Raw genomic sequence first — 25,885 nt, 5'->3', positions numbered from 1 at the left:
ATCTTTATTACCCTAGACCCCACGCTTCGTTATGAGCGCAATTTGTTGCCCCCTCTCCGACGCCTTCGGGCTGATATAGAGACGTGGAGGAAACTCCCTCTCTCTCCTTTGGGAAGAGCGGCGTTGTTTAAGATGATGTCGCTCCCCCGATTTCTTTATGCACTTCAAAACACGCTTGACGTCGTACCAGCCGGTTATTTCCGGGAGATTGAAAGTTTACAGCGGCAATTGATATGGAGGGGCCGTTCTCGTATTGCCCTTTCGAAGCTCACGCTCCCTTGGTACGATGGCGGCATCACACTCCCGGACATCCGTCGCTATTATTGGGCCTCTCAATTAGGGGCCATCAACCACTGCACCTATGCTCATTCACTAAACCCGGCCTTTGCGATGGATAAATGGTTACTACCCGGTGGCGATTACAACAGGGCTTTATACGCGAAGTCAGATGGCGGATCTCTTACGGGCCCCACTAAAACAGCGGTGCAGGTGTGGTATCGGGCTACGGCGGCCACGGGATGGGCCGACAGGCTGACCCGTGCTACTCCACTCTATGCTTCGGAAAAACTTGGCTCCCTTTGGCAGTCAAAGGGATTCGATTGGTGGGACATGATTGGGATCAGCAGGGTCGATGATGTGTGGATCAAGGGTAGGGTCAAGACGTTTGAGGAATTGAAAGTTGAGTATGGGCTGAATGACAAAGAATCCTTTAGATATGCGCAAGTCCGGCACGCAATCTTGTCTGTCTTTCCCCTAGGCTCGGACGTGCCGGAAGCATCCCCGCTTGAAGATCGGATACTGGATGGGCATGTCCCTGATAGCACGATCTCGCTCATCTATAAAAAATTGATTCATACCAGGATTGATCTATTGGATGGCCTTCGAGGGTTGTGGACCAATGATGGTCTGGAACTCGATGATGAAGACTGGCAGGCCGCGATCTCTTCCCCGAAAAAGGTGGCTATCCCGCACGCCTTCGGTTTGTCCAACTCAAAATTCTGCATAGGGTGTATGTAACTGGTCCGCGTCTTGTGCGAATGGGGTTCTCGGCGGATGGATTGTGCAGGCGTGGCTGCGGTATGGTGGCCACATTTCTCCATATTATTTGGGAATGTCCTGCTGTGCTGCGCTATTGGAATCGTGTGCATGATGTAATGAGTGAGGTCACAGGTGTGCGACTAATGCCTGAAGCGCGGAGGTGCTTGTTGAATGTCTCGGAGCCGAATGACTACAACCTGGCGCAGCTTCGATGGGCGACTTTGGGTAACATGGTTGCCAAGCGTGACATTGCCCAGCTATGGGGCACTCAGAGGCCTCCGACAGTCCTGGTGTGGAAACAAAACATGGATTGGTGCATGTTTCGAGAAAAAACAGTTTATGTTTCCCGTGGCAGGCCTGGCAAATGGGGGAAAATTTGGACTCAGTGGAACACGTACCGTGGAGATATATGTGCTCCCCCCATATCGGAATGTAATACTGATTTATCTTCCTCCCAACCTGATGTTTCCTCCGCAGGAATATAGATGTTTTGTGTACTTCTGGTTTCCTTTCCCCCCCTCCCCCCGATTTATTGTTTGCAATGTTATCTGACTTGATTCTGTACCCCCCCCCCCTCGGGCCGAATGGTGACACATTTCTATTGTAATGCCTTGTCTTGTTTTGTTTCTTTGTTTCCTTGTGTTTAAACTCAATAAAAAAGTTTCCACAAAAAAAAAAACTGTTCATCAGACTAGGGAAATGCAAGGATGTGCAAGTAAGGCTACACATAGATAAATTAGTTCACCTAGCTGGCCAGCCACATTGAACAAATGCTTTTCATCTGCAAGAGGCTATCGAAGAAGAATTTCAGTCACTACTCACCCTTGACATCACTGAGGAATCAAAGGGAACCATGTCATGAAAATCCCTAGAGGAGGCAATCACAAAGAAAGAAACCGGATTTGTGTGTTGAGCTAACCAAAGAAAAAATGGGAAGTGGGAAAGGCGTTTTGGACCACAATTAAAAAAAACAGCAACAAAAAAGTCCCATTGTGCCACAACTTTCCCATTCATAGAGGGTTCTTCAGATACACAAATCTCAGCTTATACATATCATCAGCAACAGAGATTATACAGGAAACCAAAGGAAGGTAAGCAGGACAATTGTTAATGCGTTCATGCAGTGATGATATCCTAGGTTCTGGGTTCAGCAAGAAAGAACATTATGAAACACTTTGGTTTGTGAAGTGTTGAAAGAACCAAATCCCACAGTCAGCGCTTGGAAATGTGAATTCCGTAAAACTGAGTTCATTTTCTGAGGGCACAAATTCTCAGACAAACACATGCAACCTGACATGATCAAGGCAATAGCTCTAGTGCAAGTACCAGTGCCAAAGAATATGAGTGCACTGCAGTGGCTTTTACCACTGTGAAACCTGCTTCTTTGTGAATTCACAAAGCAAGGGTGTGAATATTTGTGGGCACCGGAATATTAAAAGGTGCTCAATGGCATCAAGAAGAAAGATTCAAATGCAAACCGCCTGGCATATTTTGACCCTACAAGGAGCTCACAGTCGATGCAAGCACAGTAGGACTAGGTGAAATACAGGCCCAACACAAAGAAGGACAGACACCCAGTGGAGGAGTGTGGCTCAATGGTTAGAGCGGCAGACCCTGATGCAGAGTTCTGGCCAGGGACCAGGGTTCGATTCCCGCCTCTGCGGCGTCTCGGGCTCAATTTCCTCGGACCTGTTAATTCTCGCCTCGGTGCCTATTCTAATCACGGGCCCCACGCTGCAACTCTGGGCAATAGCTTGCTTAGCCTCCACACCGGCCCCAACAGCGCTAAGGATGCCTGGCTTCACCCTGGGGGTGCCCAGGAGTGGACACTTCACAGGGAAAGCCAGGAGGGGTTCCACAGCGATATGAGTATCAGCGCCAGGAAGCCGCATAGGTGACACCGCAAGGTGACCGTCTGGTTACAGTGCGCTCTATAAGTACCATGACATTTACATTTACATTTACATTTAAGTTTAGTGGTTGTATGGGCTTGAGAACAGTACCATCTATTTCTATATATATATATACGGAAACATTTTCACAATCATTACTGGTCATCAAGCACGCCTTTCATTTTTTGGCAAACCCAGGGCAAAAACGGCACCAAGATTTGATTGAATGGGAATCCAATTGCAAGAATAACACTTTTCCATCATCTATACACCTGAAAAGGATAAAAATCCACAAACTACATTACTTGACACCCTCCCCTGTGATGAATATTGAAATGCAATCATAAGGTTAGTCACGCCTCCATCTCTCCCACTGAGTCACAAAAAATAGATAAGAATTCAAATGTGCCATCTGCCAAACGGTTAATTCACAAGTAGGGCAGGAGACATGCCAAAGAGGATACCAGCTAAAACCTGGATTAGGCACTGAAGAAATAGCAACAATCAGATCAATTCAGTTATGAACTAACCATAGTACCCAATGGTGTTATGCTCAGTAGTTTTGACATGGTCATTCCAAAACTTTTGCAACAGCAACTGGTTGCCCACCACACAAAGGCGACCAAGGTGTAGCAGCTATAAAGAAAGCAATGCAAGAAAGCATGTGGGTCTCAAGCCTGGTAATGCTGATCGAATAAACTCTGAATTGGTGGCTGATGTGCCACTGTACCGGGAAGGAGATTAACCCAACCCCATTGCACATGCTGCAACTACCAAGAGGAGTGTGATTGTGCACTACTATTGAGGTCTTTGGGCCACCAGCTTCAGGGAAATACCGCCTTGTGACTATGGACAAATATTATCATTTGCCTACAGTGCAACCCATCACGCTGACAAGTGCAGAGAAGTCTCCCCAGCCGTAGAAGAGGTTTTCTCAATGTGGGACATCCATATCACCATCAAAATGGACAATGGGCTTTTCATAGAAATGAGTTTGAGAGGGTTAGTAAATATATGAATATTCAGTACCAGAGGATACACCAGTGCATCCCAAAGCCAATGTAATGGCAGAAGGATTTATGGGAAAACTAAAAAGAGCTCTCCGGCAGGCAGACGGCCAAAGGTCACAAATCTACACCATGCACAGTCAAGTACTAAGAGCATATTCCAGCACCCCACACAGCATGACAGGTAAATGCCCGGTGGATCAGATGTTTCGCAGGAAAATACAGATTACTATGATTGCGTTGTGGAATTCGCCCCCGAAAAGGTACAGAAGAATGAAGGTATACACTGACCAGAGGTGGAGAGCAGTGGAACAGAACATGAACCGGCAGGATGGGGTGTTGGTATGCCAACATGCAAAGAAAATGACTGATATTCTATGTGATATTCAGCCGCCGCAAGCAACTGCAGTCAAAGGGAGCATCATAATAGCACCCACAACAATGAGAATGATCACAGGATAGGTGTGCCACTTCAGAAAATACGAATGAAAGAGAGGAAAGATATCAGGTCTTGGACGGAGAGGATCTCAATTCAGAAGCAATATCACAAATAGAGAAGGAAGGGGATGTTTGTGTTGAGTCTCCACCATCCTGTCAGGCTTCAAGAGTAATGAATACACCCAGGCAACTGATTAAGAAGTTGTATAAAAAAATGAGGCTGTTGTCTCATCACAGTTCTTTTCACATGTCTTCATTTACAAAGGGAGGGTTTGTCAGAAAGTAGCCTAAAGGCAGGGGCAGATGAACCCTGAGGACAACAACAGTTGTCCACAGAATGATGACCACTTACTTCAAGAAGTAGGATGGGTTACTAAGGAGTTCAGTAAAGGGTAGATAGAACTAATGAAGAAGGGCACAGTGAGAGACAACCACCACCGAGCATTGCAGAACAAATGCAAGTTGGGGGATTGTGAATAAAGGAGAGTGAGACGAGAATCAGACCTGCCGGCAGTCTTCATTTGCTGGGCTGATTTTACAGCTTGGGTACAGTAAGGCAAGGCATCAGGTGACGAAGAAACTTACATGCTGCTGGTGATTGTGAGATAAGTTGTGTGCACACCGTCTTCCAGTTGCTTGGCTTGCTTAATAAACTGTGCGTGCTGCGTGATCTGCTCTCTCCTATTAATGTAGCTGCTGCCAACTGAATTGAAATATTGTTGACCTGGCACTGTAGACAAAACAATCAACCTTGCGTATAATCTAAAGCACAAGGCTGTCAGCATGTGTGATCACAGTGGCGGTCATCCCACCCCACTGAGAAAAAGACGACCTTTACTCGTTTCCCCTGACCATCTCTACTATGCAAAGCATGGCAGCAAGCGGAAGCGAAAATGTTAAATCGCTCCTACACACTTGGAAAAGGCTCCCTTGTGCAAGGGCTATTCGCGTTTTATTCAAAGAAAACAAACTCCCATATTAAGAGTTCATGTTCTCTGAAATGAATACTGCAAACCAGGCCAACTAAACATGGTGTCCACTCCATCAACCGCACTGCTGTGAAAGGAGCCCTTACTGCAGCAGCTTCCTTCGCAGCAAACGAGATGCCTGCCAGGCAAGGCAGGGCGGTGGAGATTAAGACCGAGCAAAGTCAAAAAAAGGTCCCTAGTGTTACACCCCATGCTTTTTCAAGATGCATCTACTGAACTAGGAGCAAGGATGCTGTACCACGGTCTAGATTTGAATCAACGGGGCAATCTATGAAAGGCCCAAGTAAATTATCCCATTTATATGTTCTTTTCTTACAACACTCTGTTATAGTTGAGGGCCAGACTGACCTTTCTTTTTCTAACATTTTAATATGGCCATTCAGCAGGGAATAGGACATGTAGGCTTTTCATTTATCTGTGGGGTGCGTAATCCAACCACTTTTTTGGTTCCGCAAAACTCTTTTCTTTTCTTACACATTACAGGAGGCCATACAACTAGCAGCTGGCCTGTCTGCTGCACCTGTTTTCAGGTAGGATGAACTGAATCTCTGTCCCACACTGCATCAGCATCCCAGTACAGTACTCACCAGCTTAGCTCACATGATCATGATGCATACCATGGTGTTGGACAGCTGTCAACCAACACGTCCGGACAGCTGTCAACCAACACATCCCTTCCACTATCAGTTCCATATGCTTCAAACCCTAGATGGCACTTTACACACCGCACAAAAGAAAGAGGTGAATGTTCACTATATATCAAGAAGGCATAATTAATGTTGAGTCCCAGCCCTTCTCCAAGGTTCTTCCAAGTCTTTAAAGCTAGTGGCTTCTGCTTTCGATCTTTTTACTTTTTGAATGCCCATCAGACTTTAGTTGCCCGACCAGAGCTCTTTGCAGGGCTGATTGAAGATTATCATTTCAGGAAGGAGTTGAAAACTTGGTTTCCCAACTTCCCATAGTCGGATGCTGGCTGCTGTACCCACTGCTTTCTCCTTTCAATGCCGGGATCCACCTTGAGATAGCTATTGCGCTTTATAAATTATATTCATTCATTCCTTTAACTTCACTATGACTTTATCTGCAAGTAATGTAAACATTTAAAAACTGGAGAAATAATGGGGCATAGGCGACTGCTCAAGCAGAAGCTCTCTGCATGCTTTCAATTTACGTAGCAGCCTTGCCATAGCAACAGTCAACAGAATATCACAATAATCTATTGTTTGAGTGACGCTGTTCTTGTCCCTGAGAAAAAAGTTGATACTGTGCACTTGTTCCTCCACCCGGAGCCAAAGTTAACACTGAGAGACTTAGGGGTATATGTACAAGCCCCTATTGCCACAGGAACATCACTTTTTTGTTAAACTTAGCGCCATTGCATGGGGAAATGCAAGGCTGCACCACAGTCTTGTAAATATGTGCAGCCTTGCGTTTCAGAAGTGGTGGAGCGTGTCGTTAAGCCAAGGAGGCTAACGACATGCTTCGCCACTTCCTTGTAAATATCCCCCTTAATCTTTCCTTCTATTGAAATCGCATTGCCTGTCAACCCTATATGCTTATCAGCCTCTTTCAATTAATGTATCTAATTACTGGCTCATAAAAAGAACTCCATTGTGCTTCATTTAAAGCCAACCATTAGTGTTCATTTGTTATTCTCCTTGAAAATGTTTCAATATATATTCTGGGCATCTGAAGATCATTAGTAATCCTGAATGTATCATGTTACAACGCATACATTTACAATGCATGCTTTACAACGCAGTTTTTACATCGCAACATCCTTTATAACCCAATTCTTTAACCTAGCATGCCATTACATCGCATTTTCAGAAACTACCTTTACAACGCATTTCATTACATTGCATTATACCTTTACGACGCATACCACTACAATGCATACCATTACATTGCATTTAAGGTAAGTGTTGGATAGTATAGGGGTAATAATTACTATTCTAACTCCAGTGAGTGCAACAGTAGGGTAAGTGTTGGATAGTGTAGGGGTAAAAACTATTATTCTAAGTCCAGTGAGTGCAACAGTAGGGTAAGTGTTGGATAGTGTAGGGGTAAAAATTACTATTCTAACTCCAGTGTGTGCAACAGTAGGGTAAGAGTCGGATAGTGTAAGGGTAGTATGCGTTGTAATGGTATGCATTGTAATGACTTGCAATGTAATGCTTGCGTTGTAGTGATATGCATTGTAATGACATGTATTGTAGTGACATTCAATGTAATGGCTGAGTTGTACCGACATGCAATGTAAAGGCTGTTGCGATGTAATGACTGCTATGTAAAGGTAGTGCGAAGCAATGACTGCGTTGTAAAGGTTGTTTCCCGTAATCCTGATGTCATCTACGGTCTGCCATCACAAACGTTATCAAATTTTGGACCAAGATGGCAGAGCTGAAATGAAGAGGATGAATGGGTGGTTAATACAGCATTTCTTTTTTGTTTCTGTAATGGTAAAAATTAAAAAAGAAAAAGCTTTTACCATGACAGTGCTGCTCTCAGACTGTAAATGATTATACCTGACAAGCTCACTCTTGCAGGCTGATCCTTGATGCAACTATCTACCACTGAATTCACCCGAGTATGTGACAAAAAACATTGTAAACACAAAACCCTGCCAGCAAAAAGTTTAATTCACTGTCTCACACAACACTTCAGTTTCCCTTTTTCAAATTTTCTGTCTTAATAGTGCCAATGTGAAAAAAAAGAAAAATAACAATTTAAAATACTTTTAATGTTGCTTTACACTTAAAATGTGACATGCCATTATACACATTGTTGCATGGAAACACATTTGAACTGTTAGCACATTATCTATTCCCCAAGAAAAAACACACCTTTCTCAAAACTTTGACAGACAAGTCTACAGTCTCATACAAAAAATAAATGCTAAAAATGAAACGGGATGAAGCTCAAATGCTCCAAATCTTTCAACGAATACTAAAATGAATGAATGAAACATGTAATGTACAAAATGCATGACAAGTGACATGTATAGCACGGTCCTACATTGTCATCTCAGGGTTCAGGTGACATTTATAAACATTCGGCCACCAGCCTTGTTGATGATGTCACTAAAGCACTTGCTAAAAATAGAGGCCCAGTTTACACAACTCTCTTTTATGCATTCTCTATATAATGATCCTATATTAGTGCTTACAAACATTTTGCTCGAAATACTCAAATTCAGGATTCAAAAAGTCTGCTCTAAGTTGGTTCCAGTAATTTCAAACTAACAGATAACAGACCATCTCTCTAGAACAAATCTTCTCCAACCCAACACCTCTAGTTTTGACTTCTATAATGTTGAAATCTATCACCTAGTCTATTCAGTGTATTTCTCTGCCCATTAACTACCTACATCATTTCATTCGGTCACCCGTGCTACAAACATGAACATGATTCCCAATCCTCATCAAAATTGGAAAAAACAAAAATTTGATTACCAAAAGCATAAACGATTGTTAACAGAATGCCACGTCTGGATAACAAAATAACAAATATATCAACCCAGATAATAAAGAAATAACGTCATTCGATAACACCTCACTATTAAACTGTCCTTTCTTTTTTTCATCACCACTGAATCCCAACCTTCTCCCCTTGTAAGCAGTAAAGTCTTTTAGCATCATCATAGACTATTCTCCATTCAATACGACAAATAAACAGACAGTCATAAAATGCTTCTGCCTCCTGAGATTAATCAAGAGAATTTTCCCATCCTTATCCTTCCTCAAAAAGAGTGCAACAATTCTAGCTGAGGTAATGTCAAGGTTGGATGACACTAAAGACTGTACCTAAGTCCTCCCATTCTATCCTATGCAAAGAATTTAAAGTGCTGAAGTGTGTCACCCAAACGCCTAGTCCTCCCCGAAAGAAGGATCATATATTTGCAGCATGTCACACATTACATTGGCCACCACTTAATTAAAAAATAATCTTTAAAGAACTCTGTATTTTCCACAAAGCAAAACATGTAAAACATGCAAAACATCTACAGTGAAAGCTTACATGATACCAACCTATTTTTCCTTCAAGATCTGCCTCAGAATTACAACTCGCCACCCTGCATCGTAATAAAGTATTGGACAGAGGAAAAAGATTGTTAACAAAATCACCGAAACTATGGAATGCTCTCCTAATGCATGCTTGATCCATCCACAATACTACCACTTTGAAGAACCTGGCCAGAACCTCAAACCCTAGCTCTTCTTTAACTGAAAAGCTCCCAAAGCACAAAGAAACTACTCTCATACATCTCTAGTTAATCCCAACACCATGTACCCATGGAACTAGTCCACACCCTCACAATAGCAACCTTAACTGCATAACCTCCAGAAAACAACATGAAACAAGTCTTTAGGAAGCAATGCCAAACTAATTCAACACTGAACACACAAGTACAAAATAGCTAGATTCAAATACAGCTCAAGGAAGAGAGACAAATGAAGGTGTGAGAAGAGCAACACACTATAACTCAAGGTAAGCTAAGATCTATTCACCTAATCAACCCGATCATCTGCCATACCCATCTACAATGTACTTGTAGAATCACATATTGTTGAAATAATAAATGCCATCTTTTTTATAAAGGACTAATTTTTGGGCTGCTAGCCAACAGGGATAGTCACTAATCACTTGCTAGAAACTAAGACAGGGAGTTGAGAGAACACAACCTGATGACTTATTGCTTGCAAAACTCTGCACTGGTTCATGATGTAATTGCACATGCCTCCCAAGAAAACAGCAGGTATATAGCTTTCATGACCTATTTGGTAATTTACCCAATAGGATACATCCATCAACATTGTACCTTGGAAGGCAAAACACCTACCCACCTATACCCTGCATTCAAGAGGAAACATTGGCCAAAGTATTAAACAGTGCAGTTACACCAGGCTGATGGGAATAGCCACACATATACCACAGTTCATCCCTCCCAGCAACAAACAACAATCAACATAACACATTAGGCAGTATTCTGAATGCTCATCCATCACAGATCAGATTTTCTATTGAGTTCCATATCGACAAGTTGATAACAGCATACGTGTTAACAAGCGACACACACATCCTTGTCAACAGATGAACGCATTTGGTGTTTCAGCGTGCGCAATGAAATTCGTTTTTTTTATTTATTTATTTACATTACTCCGGTTGGCCGTGAGCCGGAGTTTACTACCCCACACCCTGCCCCTTCCCCACCCCGCTCCACCCCACCGCCCCCCCTCCACGGACCACTACTGGCATGGGGCTCAGCTGGCCAGAGCTGCTGACTTTGGAACTGGGGAACTAGGTTGTGTCCCGGGTCAGCGCAATATCCTGGGATTCTGGGCATATCATTTAATCTCCCTGTGCCTTAGGAAACAAATAGAAACTACCTTGTATAATGTCATCTGGTGCTCATGTAAAGCACTCTGATGCCTTTGGACCAAGCTTGTGCAATACAAAACTGCCAATAAATAAATAAATACAAAGGAATTCACTACATCAGGGTGCATGTTAGCTACTGAGAAGTGCTAGTACCCGTGTTAAAAATATTGCAACCCCACTAAGAAGTGTTGGTACTCTGCTTTTTAAGTGGTATAAGTGCAGGAACTTAGTAGCTGTCAATATCTGCCCATTTAAAAACACTGGCTGGAGGGATGTCTTAGCGAAATAGACATTCACTTATAGTATTAGGGGCGGTCTGCCATTACCTTGGAATCATACACACCAAGAACATTATAAGATGCACATTACAGAGAGGCTGCTGAAATGTACTTGGAGAAAGATATGCTTAAACTCAATTGCTTTCCCTAAAACGTTGCATTGTGATGAGTAGCTGTTTGAGCCGATCACATCAGTCAGTTTGTGAATTTAACCAGGGACAAGGTGTTTGACTGCCCTCCTCTAGACTATGGGCCAGGCTTGAATTGCAAAGGAAAAGTCCTTCTGTTGTTACATTCTTAGGTAGGAGGTCTGCAGGCCTGTAATCTGAGAATATGCCTAAATTGCTTCAACCAAATGAGTTGGATTTTTTTTAAACTGCCCAGCCGAAAACCAAATGTGCCATCAGCAAGAACCAGGCTCTAGTGGTTCTGTTTCCATTCCACCAGTGCTTTAAATGGGCTGGTGCTCACCGGTACTGAGTACCGACACTTCCGATTTTTTTTGCCGTCAGTACCGGCACTTCTCTGTAGCCAGGGAGAGTACCAGTACCCTGATTCACGGCAGGCGCCGGTTACTTTTCTCCTCCAGTCAAGGGCAGAGACTGCTATGCTTCCGAGGAGCTTGTAATTAACTCGGCTGCAGCAGCCATTTGCAGAGTTGCTGGCAAAGATTCCCACTGCGCCCATTTGAAAGGCCCCAAACTGCAGGGGGTTGAAAGGGTTTATGTCACGCTGTGATTAACAGGACAGGGTCTCTAGACAGACCCTGCACTGTCAATTAGGTGCGCACGACCATTCAGGTGAAAGTGTCATCATCACGACTTTCATTTTGTGCAATTAGTTAATCCGATTTTTTGTTTTTTTTACATAAAAGCATTTCTCATGTGTTTTAATATGTGCTGCAACTGGTACAGAAGTCATTATGTATGATTAGATTTAGGCCTTAGCCCCGCCCCTAACCCCGCCCACTTGCCACACCTCTATTTTAATGAATACCTGCACTTATTTTTCCCCATTAAAAGCACTGCATTCCACCTTTAGAGGCGGCCATGTATGCTAGCAGCCAGAAGGCAAAAAACAGAACAGAAGCAATGTCTGTGTTTTTTCTGTGGCTGTCTTTCTACTCCTTGACACTCTATCCATTTTTTTGCTGTGGGCTCTGTTACAGATCATGTCACACTCACCATGTTGTTCTACTTCCAGTTTTCACCAAGCACAAAGGTCACCTGGCTCTCTGAAAATCCACACCTACACTGTTGTTATGTCAAGTTACCCTGTGCATAAGGCACTTTCTCTCAATCCTGCTACAACACAGTGACAGCTGCCACAGAAGGAGAAAAGGGGCAGTGCCAGGTACAGTAGGAGCACTGAACGCCATTTGTGTGTCTTGGCATAGGGTGGGAAGCCTTTGTTCTCCCTTCCATGGCCACTCTTTGCCAAAATAAATTTTGAGCATGGACATGAAATAGGAGTAGCCAAGGGGAGAATCTGCAGCCGTCGACTTGCTGGTACCTCATGCACCCTTGGTGTACCAGGTCCAAAAAAGCAACAGAAAAATTAAGGAAACAGGGCTTCAACAGCCCTGTTTATTTAACCCCTTAACTGGGGCGGCTATTCCGCCGCAGTGCTAAGGGGGTGGGCGGCCGCACGGCGGGCGCATGCTGATGACGGAACCGCTCCGTCACCAGCCGCGGTTGCGCTGTGCTCATGACGGAGCGGTTCCGTCACGGCCCCGCCCGCTCAATGGAACGCGCAGGCGCGGAATCCGCGCCACACAGGCGTGCCGAGCGGGCCGTGACGGAACCGCTCCGTCATCAGCACAGCGCAACCGCAGCTGATGACGGAGTGGTTCCGTCACCAGCAGGGGAGGGGTTAATTTCTGTGGCTTGCACTGCTTGCCTTCCCCCAATTCCCTCAGCAGCAAGTAGGAAGTTGCTGAGAGGTCAAGAGTGGCACAAGGGATATGTCATGGTGAAGAAAAAGTGAGTGATGTTGCTTCTGTTACCCCTCGCGTTTGTTGAACCAAAGTCCTGGAGTTTGAGCTAAAGAGTTAGAATGGGCGTGCCCTCCCCAGCGAACTGCCCTACCCCCCCCCACCCCACCCCACCCCACACCGGCATGGACAAATAGTGTCGGTGACCCAGGGTTTAAAGTGGGCCGGGTCCTGCCAGTGCTCAGCACCGCCAGTTCTTAAAAGCAGGTGCAGAGAAGGGTCTCAGGATGAAAAAATGATCTTAACTCTGCAGAAGTACTGTCCTCCACTGCCTTTGAGGTAACTTCAAAGAGACTCGTTATAGAGCCTTCGCAGTCTCATCATTTCAGAATTGAAGCATTTTCAATATTATATACAACAAAGCCCTAGTTGTTGTTGCTTATTTATCTTAGCAACTAACAAGCACTGTCAAAGCCAATAGTCCTGGCTTGTGGTAGGTGCAAGGTTACTTGTTGTTTTATATTTCTGAATGCAATGATAGAAACTGTAAAATGCCAGTCGGGCTGCCCACTATGCTATGCACAGATTTTTAGCTTGGGGTTTTTTAAGCCACGCCTTTAATTACAACGACCTTTGAGAGACCCCCTCAAAGGGTCATCCCAGTTAAAGCTCTGCAGTGACCTGAAAAATAGACATTAACATGCAGATAATATGATTAAGAACATCATGTCATACATCCAAAGGCGGGTTGTATGGCAAAATATCGACTCCGGTAACAGATTGCTACCAAAGTGTTGTGTACCAAATATCAAGGACCAATATACTAATACGATAAGTGTAAATCGGTAAGTATAGATTTACTCATCTAAACTCCGATGCACATGCACTTTAGATTCGATGTAGTGCGCAATGCCTAAATGTGAATTTTAACACAATGCATTTAACATAGTTTTACCTATTGAATTATGTTTATGGAATGTTTACTGTCATATGTATGCAACGGTTTTAATTAATCATAAATAAAGTCCTGCGCACTCAAAACAACAAAACAACAATGTGTTAAAGTAAAAGTTCTGGAGATGAAGAAAACCATCCAACGTTGATTCTGGAGTTTATTGTTCTCCGGGTTAGGACGCCAGATCGCTGAGAGCAGAGCTTGATTTCTAACTGTGATACGCACCTACCCGTGCCTCACCGGAGACTTAGCCGGTTCTCCATTCCGGATACCTCGCCACCCTGAAATATAGGTGCAGTTTTGATACGGTTTCTTTGTCATTGATGACTCTCGCAAACTGGCGCCCCGTTTTACTATAGACGATACTGCCAACTGGCCTTTACCCGACCTCTACCTATCCTTGATCACCTACCCGTGATTTTACAGAATTCGTTAACCCTTCCGGGTTGGACCTACCTTACTTTGGATCAAGCCATTTAGCCCTGAGGAGTTGTAGAAATGTGTTTGGTCTACAACGAAACACGTGTCGGTTGGCTGTGTATTAATTACCTCTACCTGGTGACCTATTACAAAGGGAGAACAATAAACTCCAGAATCAACGTTGGATGGTTTTCTTCATCTCCAGAACTTTTACTTTAACACGTTGTTTTGTTGTTTTGAGTGCGCAGGACGTTAGTTTATTTGTGATTGTGTGGCGTACGCCGCACAAATTGAGGGATTTGAGGGTCTCCCCTCTCTACTAGCACCATTGCTAATATTGAATACTGATTACCGATCATACGTTAATAGTGCACACTTCCTGTCTACTAAAACCCGTCTCTTTCTACAACATTTAATTAATCATGCATAATAAAACTTACCTACCTATCTAATCTTACCTCCATGTCTACGTATCTTGAAGATATACATCATCAAGGTATTAGTTGATTAACGTAAGTAAGCCTATACTTACCTATATATAGTTATCATGGCAATATTTTGGCCCTAGATATTTATCCACGATATTCGGGTGGCACGAGTTCTCTGAGGTCGACATTAAAGTGGATTACTCCAAGAAGCACAAAAAAAAGAGGATACAGTCTAATAAACAGGTTTCACATCCACAAGTGTCATTCCTGATTTAAGCAATTTTCTGGTAATATAGGGCTGAAGGAAATATATATGTTGAGACACAGAAATATATTTATGTGGGGAAATCATTATGAAAATAATGAGATTATAAACAACACACTTTAGAAGCCAAGCCACAAAAATAATTCAATGTAATGAATACGTTTGTCATTTATAAATGAGGAAGTACACACTAGCACAATCTTTGTTTTTCTTCCCTATTCTATACAAAGGGCCTCTTATCAGTAGCATTAAACAGCAGCTGTTAGCCAACCAGAAGCGCCTGCTTTGGAGCTTCTCTTCACACATATTTTTCTGCAGAGTTTACTTTGCAAATGCCCTAGCGTCAGCAATGCGCTCTGTTCCACGGAGAGAAACTCTAATCAAAGTTGGGCATGTTTAAAACACTTTCTCCACAGGTCATGAGGGAATTTCCAAAGAGACGTAGTATACAGCTTCGCAGCAGCAAAACATGCGGCTGGAAGTCCCATGGCTTCCAGCCCACCGCTTTCTCATGCTGTTAAAGCTTCTAAAGTAGGCAGTTTTTACATTGTAAGCACGTAAAATGCAAGAGTCGAGGGAAGTGCTGTAAACAATCATCCTTCGCAGGCTCGGCTCCCTGAAGGCAATTTTAATAGATTGTAAAGCAGCCTGGCTGACAGCGTATTCTGCCTCTGTGTTTTTTCAAGAGCACAGCGATGCCTTCTTTTATGAACCAAAAATTTGCATTTCTGAAAATCATACGAAAGTAGACATACGGTGCTAGGTCTTTTTATGCTCGTCGGAGATCAGTCTTCGGAGTGTATCTCGGCCAGTCCCCTCCGTGCTATCGCGCTCTTCCGGGTTGGGAGCTCTTTAACCCTTACATTGCTGGAACCTTGTTTTCAGATCATTTGGGTTCTACAAAAAGAACGCATTTATGATCGCGCTTGTTCTGCAGAAGCCGTGGGACTGTCGGCGCTCATTTGGTGTGGACTTCTTGAATTTCTTTAGTGTGTTAGTGTGTCTTTATTGTCGCTATTTGAGAAAACGGAAGCCTGTTTTGTTACGATCCGCTCTCTTATGTATTTATTTATTTATTTATTTATGCGTTTTTATATAGCGCGGACTTTACCCGAAGGTGTCAGAGCGCTTCACAATGTAATGTTTAAAGACTGCAGACGTGCAGTCTAGTTGTTGTGCACGTAGACGTGCGCTAGCGCGGCCGTGACGCGTCACGGTCGCGTGAGGTATAAATAAAGGAGGCGTGGTCACGGAGTTAGTCCGGACCACGCGGAGACCACCAAGCGTGTCCTGGGTCCCGTAATTTACGCGCAGCGAAGGTGGCGCTGCGCAACAAAGGACAGGGCCCGACAATGGCGACGAGGGCCTGACGAGCCCGTGCAGTGCCTCGGAACACCTTATGCCCCGCTCCGCCGCCAGTCATCGGCATTCCTGGCCTGGGCAGGCCCCACAAGTGAAACTAACGTGGTGTGTCGAGCCTCACGTCGTGAGTGTGGCGGCGCACGCCAGGGAGCCCGGCAATCGGACGCTCAGGGGCGTGTTCTGCCCAGTCAGAGGCCCCGAGGAGCCCGAGCTGAGGAGGAAGGTACTGGCGCTGCCCCTCGCGTTGCGGAACCTTATTCCCTGCATCCCCAGCAACGCAGAATTAAAGGGAGGGTGCATTCCCTGGAGGCCACGCATATTGGCACTGCTGACGGCGACCGGCTGGGGGGCACCCCACTGGCGTGATTGGGCGGCCCAGGCAGTGTGGAGCACCAAGCCTGCTGTTGATCGCCCCTGTGTGCCCAGGTCAGTAGGGGGCGATACTTCCCTCCACCATGGCAACCATTCCGCCCATAGAACCCTTCACCGTCGACGGCGCTCCGGCGTCCCTGGCCCCGAGATGGAAGGGCTGGGTTGAAAGACTGCAATTTTACTTTGAAGGGGCAGGTACGGCGAGAGAAAGGCGCAGGGCGCTTCTCCTGCATCTTGGTGGGAAGGACATTTATCGGATCTACAAGACCCTGGTGGAAGCGACCCCTCACACCTATGTCACGCTTCTCAACTCGCTCAATGCCCATTTTGAGCCAATGCAAAGTAAAGACTACGAGCGTTTCATCTTCAGGCAGGCGCGACAGGAAGCGGAAGAATCCCTCGACGCATACCACGGTCGTCTAAAGGAGCTAGCGAGCACGTGCGGGTTCCGCGACGAGCAAGAAGAGATTCGCGGCCAGATCATTCAAGGCTGCTACTCCTCCGACCTAAGGGTGAAGATCCTCCAAGAGGATGGTAAACCATTAGCGGACATTCTAAAGCTAGGCCGCTCTAAAGAGTTATCCCAGGCGAGGGCGTCTCATATGGAAGCAGCGCTCCACAGACCGATCAAGACGGAGCAGGTCCACGTGGCGGAGCACGTCAATGTGGTGCGGCCAAAGCAACGCCCTGCCGGGAGAGGGAGGCCGCCAGAACGGCGAAAAGAATGCGGATACTGTGGGGGCGCGCCGCATAGGGCACAAGACTGCCCAGCACGCGGGAGAAAATGCGGATCATGCGGGCGCATGAACCATTTCGCATCAGTGTGCAGGTCATCCAAGCCCAAGCCGGAAGCCGCTCATGCCATAAGAGAAGACCCAGAGAGCGAGGACATGGACGACGACGCTCACAGCTATCCAGTGCACTACGTATTCGCCATAGACCAGCCGCTGAGAAAAAAACGGCGACTCCCGAAATGCAGGATCAGGATACAGAACCAAGAGGTGAGAGCAACCATCGACACAGGGGCCTCGATCGAACTTATGGCGGCAAACGTCTACAACCAACTGCGTGACAAGCCGACTCTGAAAACAGCCAAGATCAGAGTTTTTGCATATGGACAAAAAACACCAATACCGTTAATTGGGTGCTTCCAAACGGAGATACAGCACCAAGAAAAGAGGACACCGTCAACCATCTACGTCACCAAAGAAGGTAGTGGAATGCTACTCAGCGGCCAACCAGCTGAAGAACTTCACCTGATATCCTTCGCTATGGCAGTATTGGAAGAAGAACTGGACACGATCCTTGAAGAATTTGAAGACGACTTCAAGGGTATTGGATGTCTCCGTGGAAAGGAAGTATCTTTACATATCGACCGGTCCATTCAGCCTGTGGCCCTTCGTCATTGACGAATAGCATTTCACCTAAAAAAGAAAGTGGAACAAGAACTGGAGACCCTCGAACAACAGGGGATAATCGAGAAGGTCAATGGGCCCACCCCATGGGTGTCGCCGATTGTGGTGGCGCGAAAACCCAAACAGCCAGGGCAGGTCCGCATCTGCGTCGACATGCGCCTGCCCAACGCTGCTGTGAAGAGGGAGAGACACCTGACGCCCACAATAGATGACATCCTGGGAGAGTTAAATGGAGCGAAATGGTTCTCCAAAATGGACCTGAGGTCAGGATATCACCAACTGCCCCTACACCCGGACTCCAGATATATCACCACTTTCTCCACCCACGTAGGACTCCGGCGCTACCGAAGGCTCAATTTTGGGATATCGAGTGCCGCCGAAGTCTTCCAAAATACGATTCGAGAGGTACTGAGCGGGATCACAGGAGTCCTAAATGTCAGCGACGATCTGCTGATATACGCTGACACCGTGGAAGAACATCACCGGAGGCTCAGAAGCATATTACAAAGGATTAAAGACTCAGGCCTTACGCTACATTGTGAAAAGTGTCAATTCCTACAGAACACGATCAGCTTCTTTGGATACACTTTCTCCAAAAAGGGAGTGGCCCCTGACCCTGAAAAAGTGAGAGACGTGCAAGCAGCCCCAGCGCCGACTAACACGTCAGAGGTTCGGAGCTTCCTCGGGATGGTGAATTTCTGCGGGCGGTTCATCCCAGACCTATCCAACCTCACCAGACCACTAAGGGAGCTCACAAAAACTACCACCCCCTGGCAGTGGGGTAAAGAGCAGGAGCTGGCATTTCAGAACACCAATGCGGCTCTGTCAGCTAACACGACCCTATCGTACTTCGACCCCACCAAGGATACCAACATAGCTGTAGACGCCAGCCCGTATGGACTAGGGGCGGTACTGACACAGAACCAAGGTGGTGAGGACTGGGCGCCCATAGCCTACGCATGCCGATCACTAACGGAAACAGAACAACGCTACTCTCAAATTGAAAGGGAGGCCATCGCTATCCACTGGGCCTGCAGGCACTTCCATGTATACGTCTATGGACATCCATTCACTGTCTCCACGATCATAAGCCTCTACTTCCTTTATTCCGAGGTTCAGTCTCCAAACCTCCCCCCAGAATCGAGAAGTGGATCCTACAGCTCCAAGAGTATGATTACAAACTGGAATTTAAGCCCGGTGCGACCAACCCGGCCGACTACCTTTCCAAGCATCCCCGAGCGGCAACCACCCAGGAAAGAGAAGATGCCGAAGAAACTGAGGAATATGTGAAGATCATCATGGAGCGATCACGACCACTACCCATGGGCATTGACTTGATTGTGGAAGCGACCCGTGGTGACGAAGTCCTCCAGCTAGTAATAAACGCCATGCAACAAAATGACTGGAAAACACTCCAGACTTCACTAAACCAGAGAACGCCCGAGGCGAAGAGTGCCCTGGAAGCCATCCTCAGGGTGAAAGATGAACTGTCCGTGGACAGTCAAGGATGCCTCCTCAGAGGACCAAGAATTGTAATGCCCGCAAGTTTAACCCAACAGGCGGTTGAACTAGCTCACCGTGGCCACCAAGGAATGGTGAAAACAAAAAGCAGGCTCAGAGCAAAAGTATGGTTCCCGGAGATGGACGCCAAGGTCGAACAGCTGGTCAGAGGGTGCCACTGGTGCCAAGCGGCAGGTCCACCCGAACATCCACCCCCGGTGGTCACTGAAGATGATCCAACGAAACCCTGGGAACGAGTAAGTGCAGATTTCGGACACCTCCCGGACGGCCGTTATATGCTCGTTGTCATCGACGATCTAACAAAATATCCAGAAGTGGAAATAGTAACATCTCTGACCGCAAAAGAAGTGACTGCCAAATTCGAGAAGATAATTGCCACCCACGGCATTTTTGAACAGGTCAAAACTGACAACGGACCGCCATTTCAAAGCCAAGAGTTCGCCGATTACCTCCAGGAGTGGGGGATCCAACACAGGAAGAACACCCCCAGATGGCCTCAAGCCAACAGTGAGGTCGAGAGGTTTATGCGGACCCTTAACAAGGTCATCCGGATCGCTCACGCTGAAGGGACACCACTAGAGAGAGCCATATACACCTTCCTGAGGGAATACAGGTTAACGCCCCATCGCACAACTACAGCCGCCCCAGGACCATCAGCAATGGGCAGAATAGTCCGAGACACCATTCCCCATCATCACACCTGGACCCCAACTGATGCGAACCCCCAGCAAACCCTGCGCAACAGGAAACGTTCGAATGACTACGCCAGTTTCAAACGCAGAGCTAGAGAATCCTCCATCTGGGAGAGAGATCGAGTCTATGTGAGAGACCGATACCCCGGGAGCAAGTTCAGGCTCCAGTTTGAGCCCAGACCTTGGACAGTCACCCGCCGGTCGGGCACAATGGTAACCGCTCAACGCGACGGCGAGACCGTCACACGCAACGTGTCGTTCTTCAAGCAAGCTTTCGCCCCATCCGAAGACCAGCACGATCAAGACCCGGACAGAACGGCGCCAAGCCCAACGGCATCCAACACCAATTCCCCAGCGAGTGTGCAAGGAAGCACCGAGGAGAGAGTAGCGGCGAACACGCCGGCTTCTGGGAGGCCGACCACAGAGAGCCCCCACCCCTCAGGTAACGGGCTGTCGCCAACCCCAGCCCGACAAGACGCTCCTCGACGAGTTCTGTTCCGAGGCGAGGCTGCAGGATATGGGTTAAGGAGAAACCCGGCCCCATCTTCACAGCTTGCGGACTTTGCTGTGGGCTGAGACTGAGAAACCTGATCTTCAGACTGGTAAAAGGCCTGCCGGCCAATTTTGATTTCTCACACGTCCAGGTGAAGCAAGTGACTCTGTGACAGACTATTCTGTTATTGGTTTCTTTTGATTTAATAAAGGTTGAAAGGAGTGTAATGTTTAAAGACTGCAGACGTGCAGTCTAGTTGTTGTGCACGTAGACGTGCGCTAGCGCGGCTGTGACGCGTCACGGTCGCGTGAGGTATAAATAAAGGAGGCGTGGTCACGGAGTTAGTACGGACCACGCGGAGACCACCAAGCGTGTCCTGGGTCCCGTAATTTACGCGCAGCGAAGGTGGCGCTGCGCAACAAAGGACAGGGCCCGACACACAATAGGAACAGAACTGATACATGAGAACATTACAAGTGAGCAAAATACAAAAACAAACGTTACATTAAATGAAGCAAAAATGACAATCGTGAGCCAACAAAATACAGGAGGTAGCAAACGATGCATTACAAAAGTGATAATCGTGAGCCAACAAAATACAAGAGGTAGTAAACGGTGCATTACAGGAGGAAAAAGTGACGTATGCAGGTTACAAAAGCGTACAAAGTAAACATAGAGGTATAATACTGCAATATATGGAGGACACTCAAGCACAAGAACAAACGTTAGGTAGGCACTGGTGGCACTTGTGCAGGTATCGAAAACAAACAAATGTAAGAGGTAGAAAACAGTGTGTTACAAGAGAAAGTGGCGTGTGCATGTTACACACGAGTACCAAACACAGGTAGAAGGATAATACTGCAATAAATGGCAGACTCTCAAACCACAAGAACACACTGGGAAGACACTTCCATAGTCATGTAAAGTATATTTTTCTATAATGGAAGGGCTTCCTTCAGATAATAGAGAGGGCATGGATTACATTTGGAAGTGTCTTTGAAGGAGGAGAACTTTGAGGTCAGTTTTGAAGGCCTGGGAGGAGGTGGTGGTCCGGAGCTGAGGCGGAAGTGAGTTCCAGATTCTCACTGCGCTGCCTGAAAAGGATTGGCCCATCGATCTTTCCTTCTTGAAAGTGGGAGGTTCAAGCAGTAGATTTTCCGCATTTCGTGATGGTCTAGAGCCTCCAGAGATTTTCAGTTTATTCGCCAGGTAGCGCGGAGAGGAGGAGTGCAAGGCTTTGTGGGCCTCGATGGGAAGCCAGCGGAGGGTGGATAACATGGGAGTGATGTGGTCGCTTCTTTTGGCCCCATAAATGAAACGAGCTGCTGAATGGAGAACAGACTTAAGGGGGGACAGGTGGGATTTGGGGAGGCCAGTCAGAAGAGAATTGCAGTAGTCCAGTCTGGAGAGGACCAGCGATTGGACCAGGGTTTTAAGGTCATGCTCCGGGAAGAAGCAACGAATCCCCCAAAGAAGGCGCAGTTGGTATCGGGCAGACTTTGCAATTGAATTAATGTGGGAGAGTAGATTGAGTTTTGTGTCGAGTATGACACCAAGGGATTTTGCGCTGTCAACAATGATGGGTTTATTGTTCAGCAGATTCATCTGGTCCATCCATGATTGAACCGGGGGAGGAGAAAGTGAGGAGGAGAGGAGGAGGAATTCAGTTTTGGAGGGATTCAGAATCAGTTGATGTGCTGACATCCAGTTTTGAATGGAGTCGAGGGTAGAGCTTAGGACGGAGAGATCGTGAGTGGAGGCAACCTTGAGGTAGATTTGAGTGTCGTCTGCGTAGAGGTGATAGTTGACCCCAGATTTACTTAGGAGATTTCCCAGAGATTCCAAATAGAGATTGAATAATGTGGGTGCAAGAATAGAGCCTTGGGGAACACCTTGACCCACCGCCAAAGGAGATGAAAGACTGTCCGCTATTTTGATCATTTGGGATCTATCATTAAGGAAAGAAGCAAACCATTAAAGCACAGTGCCCTCCATGCCCATTCTCTGTTGAAGAGTGTTGAGGAGGGTGTTGTGATTGACAGTGTCAAAGGCTGCCGAAAGGTCAAGGAGAATTAGAAGACAAGACCCCCCGAGTCTAGTATTCGCAGCACGTCATCGATCACTTGCAGCAGGGCAGTTTCAGTGCTGCAGTTTTGGATGAAGCCGGACTGAAAATTGTCAAGAAGATCATTGTCCTTGATATGACGAGAGAGTTGTTTTGCAGCACATCTTTCTGTGATCTTCGCAAGAAAGGGTAGGTTAGTGATGGGGCGGAAGTTGTTGAGGTCATTCACATCCGCAGTGGGTTTTTTAAGCAGAGGGGTGACCTGCCCAGTTTTGAAGGGAACAGGAAGGGAGCCTTGACAGAGGGAGAGGTTGACCAGAGTGGTCCAATAGGGAAGAGAATGGGTATAGAAGTCAATGGTAATGGCACTAGGGATGGGGTCGAGCGAGTGGTTGGAGGGCCTTGTTTCGAGGATGCACTTGAGGAGGACATCTTCAGAGATGGGGTCGAAGTTCTGCCAAATGGCTAGTGATTTGCGCTCCGCTGGAGGGGTAAGATGAGCGACCTGAACCACAAATGATTTCAGTTTTTCGTCAAAGACTACAGCGAAATCAGCAGCTTTCTTTGTAGAATCCTCCAATTTGTAGGTTGGGGGAGAGTAGTTAGTATTCTTGATGAAATCAAATAGTTTTTTGGGTCTATTTTTGGCTGAGTCAAGGAGGGTTCTGAAGTGTGATGCTTTCCCAAGTAAGATGTGCTTGTGGTACTTGGATCTTGCTGTATTCTCCTTATTTAGTGAACACTTATGTTGCTCACGAACAATGGACTTGTGCTAATTTCATAAAAATGAATCCATTATGCTTGCGAAACGCGTGAACTGCCGGGCTGACCCTAAACTGAGAAAGGGCTACAATGATATAATAATGGTAGCACTATACCAATGTCTAGAAACAAACCCCCAGATTCATCAAGAACACATTTTGCTATTCCTTAATAGCGAAAAATACTGATTCGCTATTAAGGAATAGCAAAATGTTATTTATCAAAAAATCACTAAAAAATAGCGATTTCTAATAATTCCTTAATTGCGACTCGCAAATTGCGAGTAGCAATTAAGGAATATCTCCCCATTCATTCCTATGGGCCTAGAGGCCCCTAGGAATGAATGGGAAGACAATCTCAATTTGCTAATCGCAATTAGCGATTCGCAAATTGTGATTGCGATTTCAAGGGTGCAGGGGTGTCCAAAGGACACCCTGTTGCACCCCTGAAATTGATATGTGCACATATGTTGCGCAAACACATGCCCTTAGGGCATGTGTGTGCGCAACATGGAACTTTGAAAAATGCACTTTAGTGCATTTTTCAAAGTTTTTGCAAATTACCACAAAGTTGTACTTTGTGGTAATTCGCGTGCCCTAATAGCGAATTCGCTATTATTTTCACTTTCATGCATTGCATTTAAGGAATCTCAATTTGAGATTCCTTAAATGCAAAGAATCGTAATTTAGCGAATTCTTAATTAGCGATTTTTGCATTTGGGATGATGCATCCCAAATGCAAAAATACCGGTCGCAAAGGGTGATCTGACTCCATGGTTATTTTGTTTCAAGTAAGAATCCAGGTCGACAGTTTAATGCAGATTCTGAAACAGATTAATACTCATTACATTATGGTGTAAAAATACAGAGTAAAAACTAACAGGTAGATGCATCAAGCATTTTTGCGAGCGCAAACGGTGCAAATCGCTAAATTCAGCCGTTTGCGCCCGCAAAAATGGCATTTGGGATGCGTCAAGGGTTTATGCACTCTTAAGAATTCGCAAATAATTGCGAGTTCTCAAATTGCGATTGCATTTAAGGAATCACAATTTGCAATTCCTTAAATGCAATGCATGAACCATTCCAAGATCGCGAATTCGCAATCTGGGGCCACTATTTACCGTGAAGTCAAACTACGTGGTAAATAGCAAAAACTTTGAAATATGCACTTTAGTGCATTTTTCTAAGTTGTATGTTACACACACACATGTCCTCGGGACATGTGTGTGCGCAACACCAGTGAAAAATACCATTTCAGGGGTGCAACAGGGTGTCCTTTGGACACCCTGGCACCCTTGAAATTGCGGCACATTTGCGATTCGCTAATTGCTAATCGCAAATAAGGAATGACTCCCCATTCATTCCTATGGGCCTTTAGGCCCATAGGAATGAATGGGAAAGCCATTCCTTATTTGCGATTAGCAATTAGCGAATCGCAAATCAGGAATCAGTAGAAATCGCAAATAATATTGCGATTCCTACATGCATCCCGTTTTGTGAGTCTTTAATAGCGAATCCTTAAAATTCGCTATTAAGGACTCGCAAAACATAACTTTGATGTATCTGGGGGTTAATCTCCGAAACCGATTAAGTCGGTATAACAAAAAGAAAAGGACTAACTCTAGCACTACAACTTAGGTTATCAAAACACAAAAATGCACTTTGGATTGCATCAAGTTTCAAGCAAAGCCCTACAAATCCCTAACTATCCCTACACTACCTTAAAATGGAAATCCTAACCTAAGTAAATTTAGCAAAGGGGGGGAAGAATGGTGTCAGCCATTAGAGCCTTCCTTAGAAGTAACTCCAACCAGGGTCATGTAGCATGAAGCCACAAAGCTTAAAATGAGATCTACTCTTCAAGGAGTCCTAAAGTAGATTGACAGCTGCCCCTGACTACATCACAACATAAGCAATCACTGAATTAGGGCACCTCCCATAGTGCCACTAGTAAATTTCCATTTCCAGCACCCTCCGGTTTCCTTTCTCTGCCTCCATGTTAACACGCTGAGATATTTCATACGCCCGTGCTGCCACCTACTTCTCCCACAAGAACTCGTCCTCCATCCGCTATTGCATTGCTCCTTCTCAGGCCTCTCTATCTAGTAGGAACAATAACTCTTTCTCTCAACTTTGTCCACCTGCACTGGGAACACAAGATACATGCAACATTCCACAA

The 25,885-nt window shown here is 45.8% G+C and overlaps 1 protein-coding gene across 1 annotated transcript in view; it reads right to left on the bottom strand.

Moving 5' to 3' along the window:
* The window catches only part of STS (steroid sulfatase), a 1,924,780-nt gene extending 1,908,912 nt beyond the window's left edge, over positions 1 to 15,868 (bottom strand). Inside the window, exon 1 of the mRNA XM_078657974.1 lies at positions 15,781 to 15,868. The gene's annotated coding sequence lies outside the window, so the exon portion shown is untranslated. The remainder of the gene's footprint in view (positions 1 to 15,780) is intronic.
* Between the last annotated feature and the right edge of the window lie 10,017 nt (positions 15,869 to 25,885).

Source organism: Lissotriton helveticus, chromosome 8 (genome assembly GCF_964261635.1).
Source record: "Lissotriton helveticus chromosome 8, aLisHel1.1, whole genome shotgun sequence".
Taxonomy (NCBI): Eukaryota; Metazoa; Chordata; class Amphibia; order Caudata; family Salamandridae; genus Lissotriton; species Lissotriton helveticus.
Note: the sequence above shows the minus strand (reverse complement) of the source record. Positions and strands in the feature narration are given on the sequence as shown.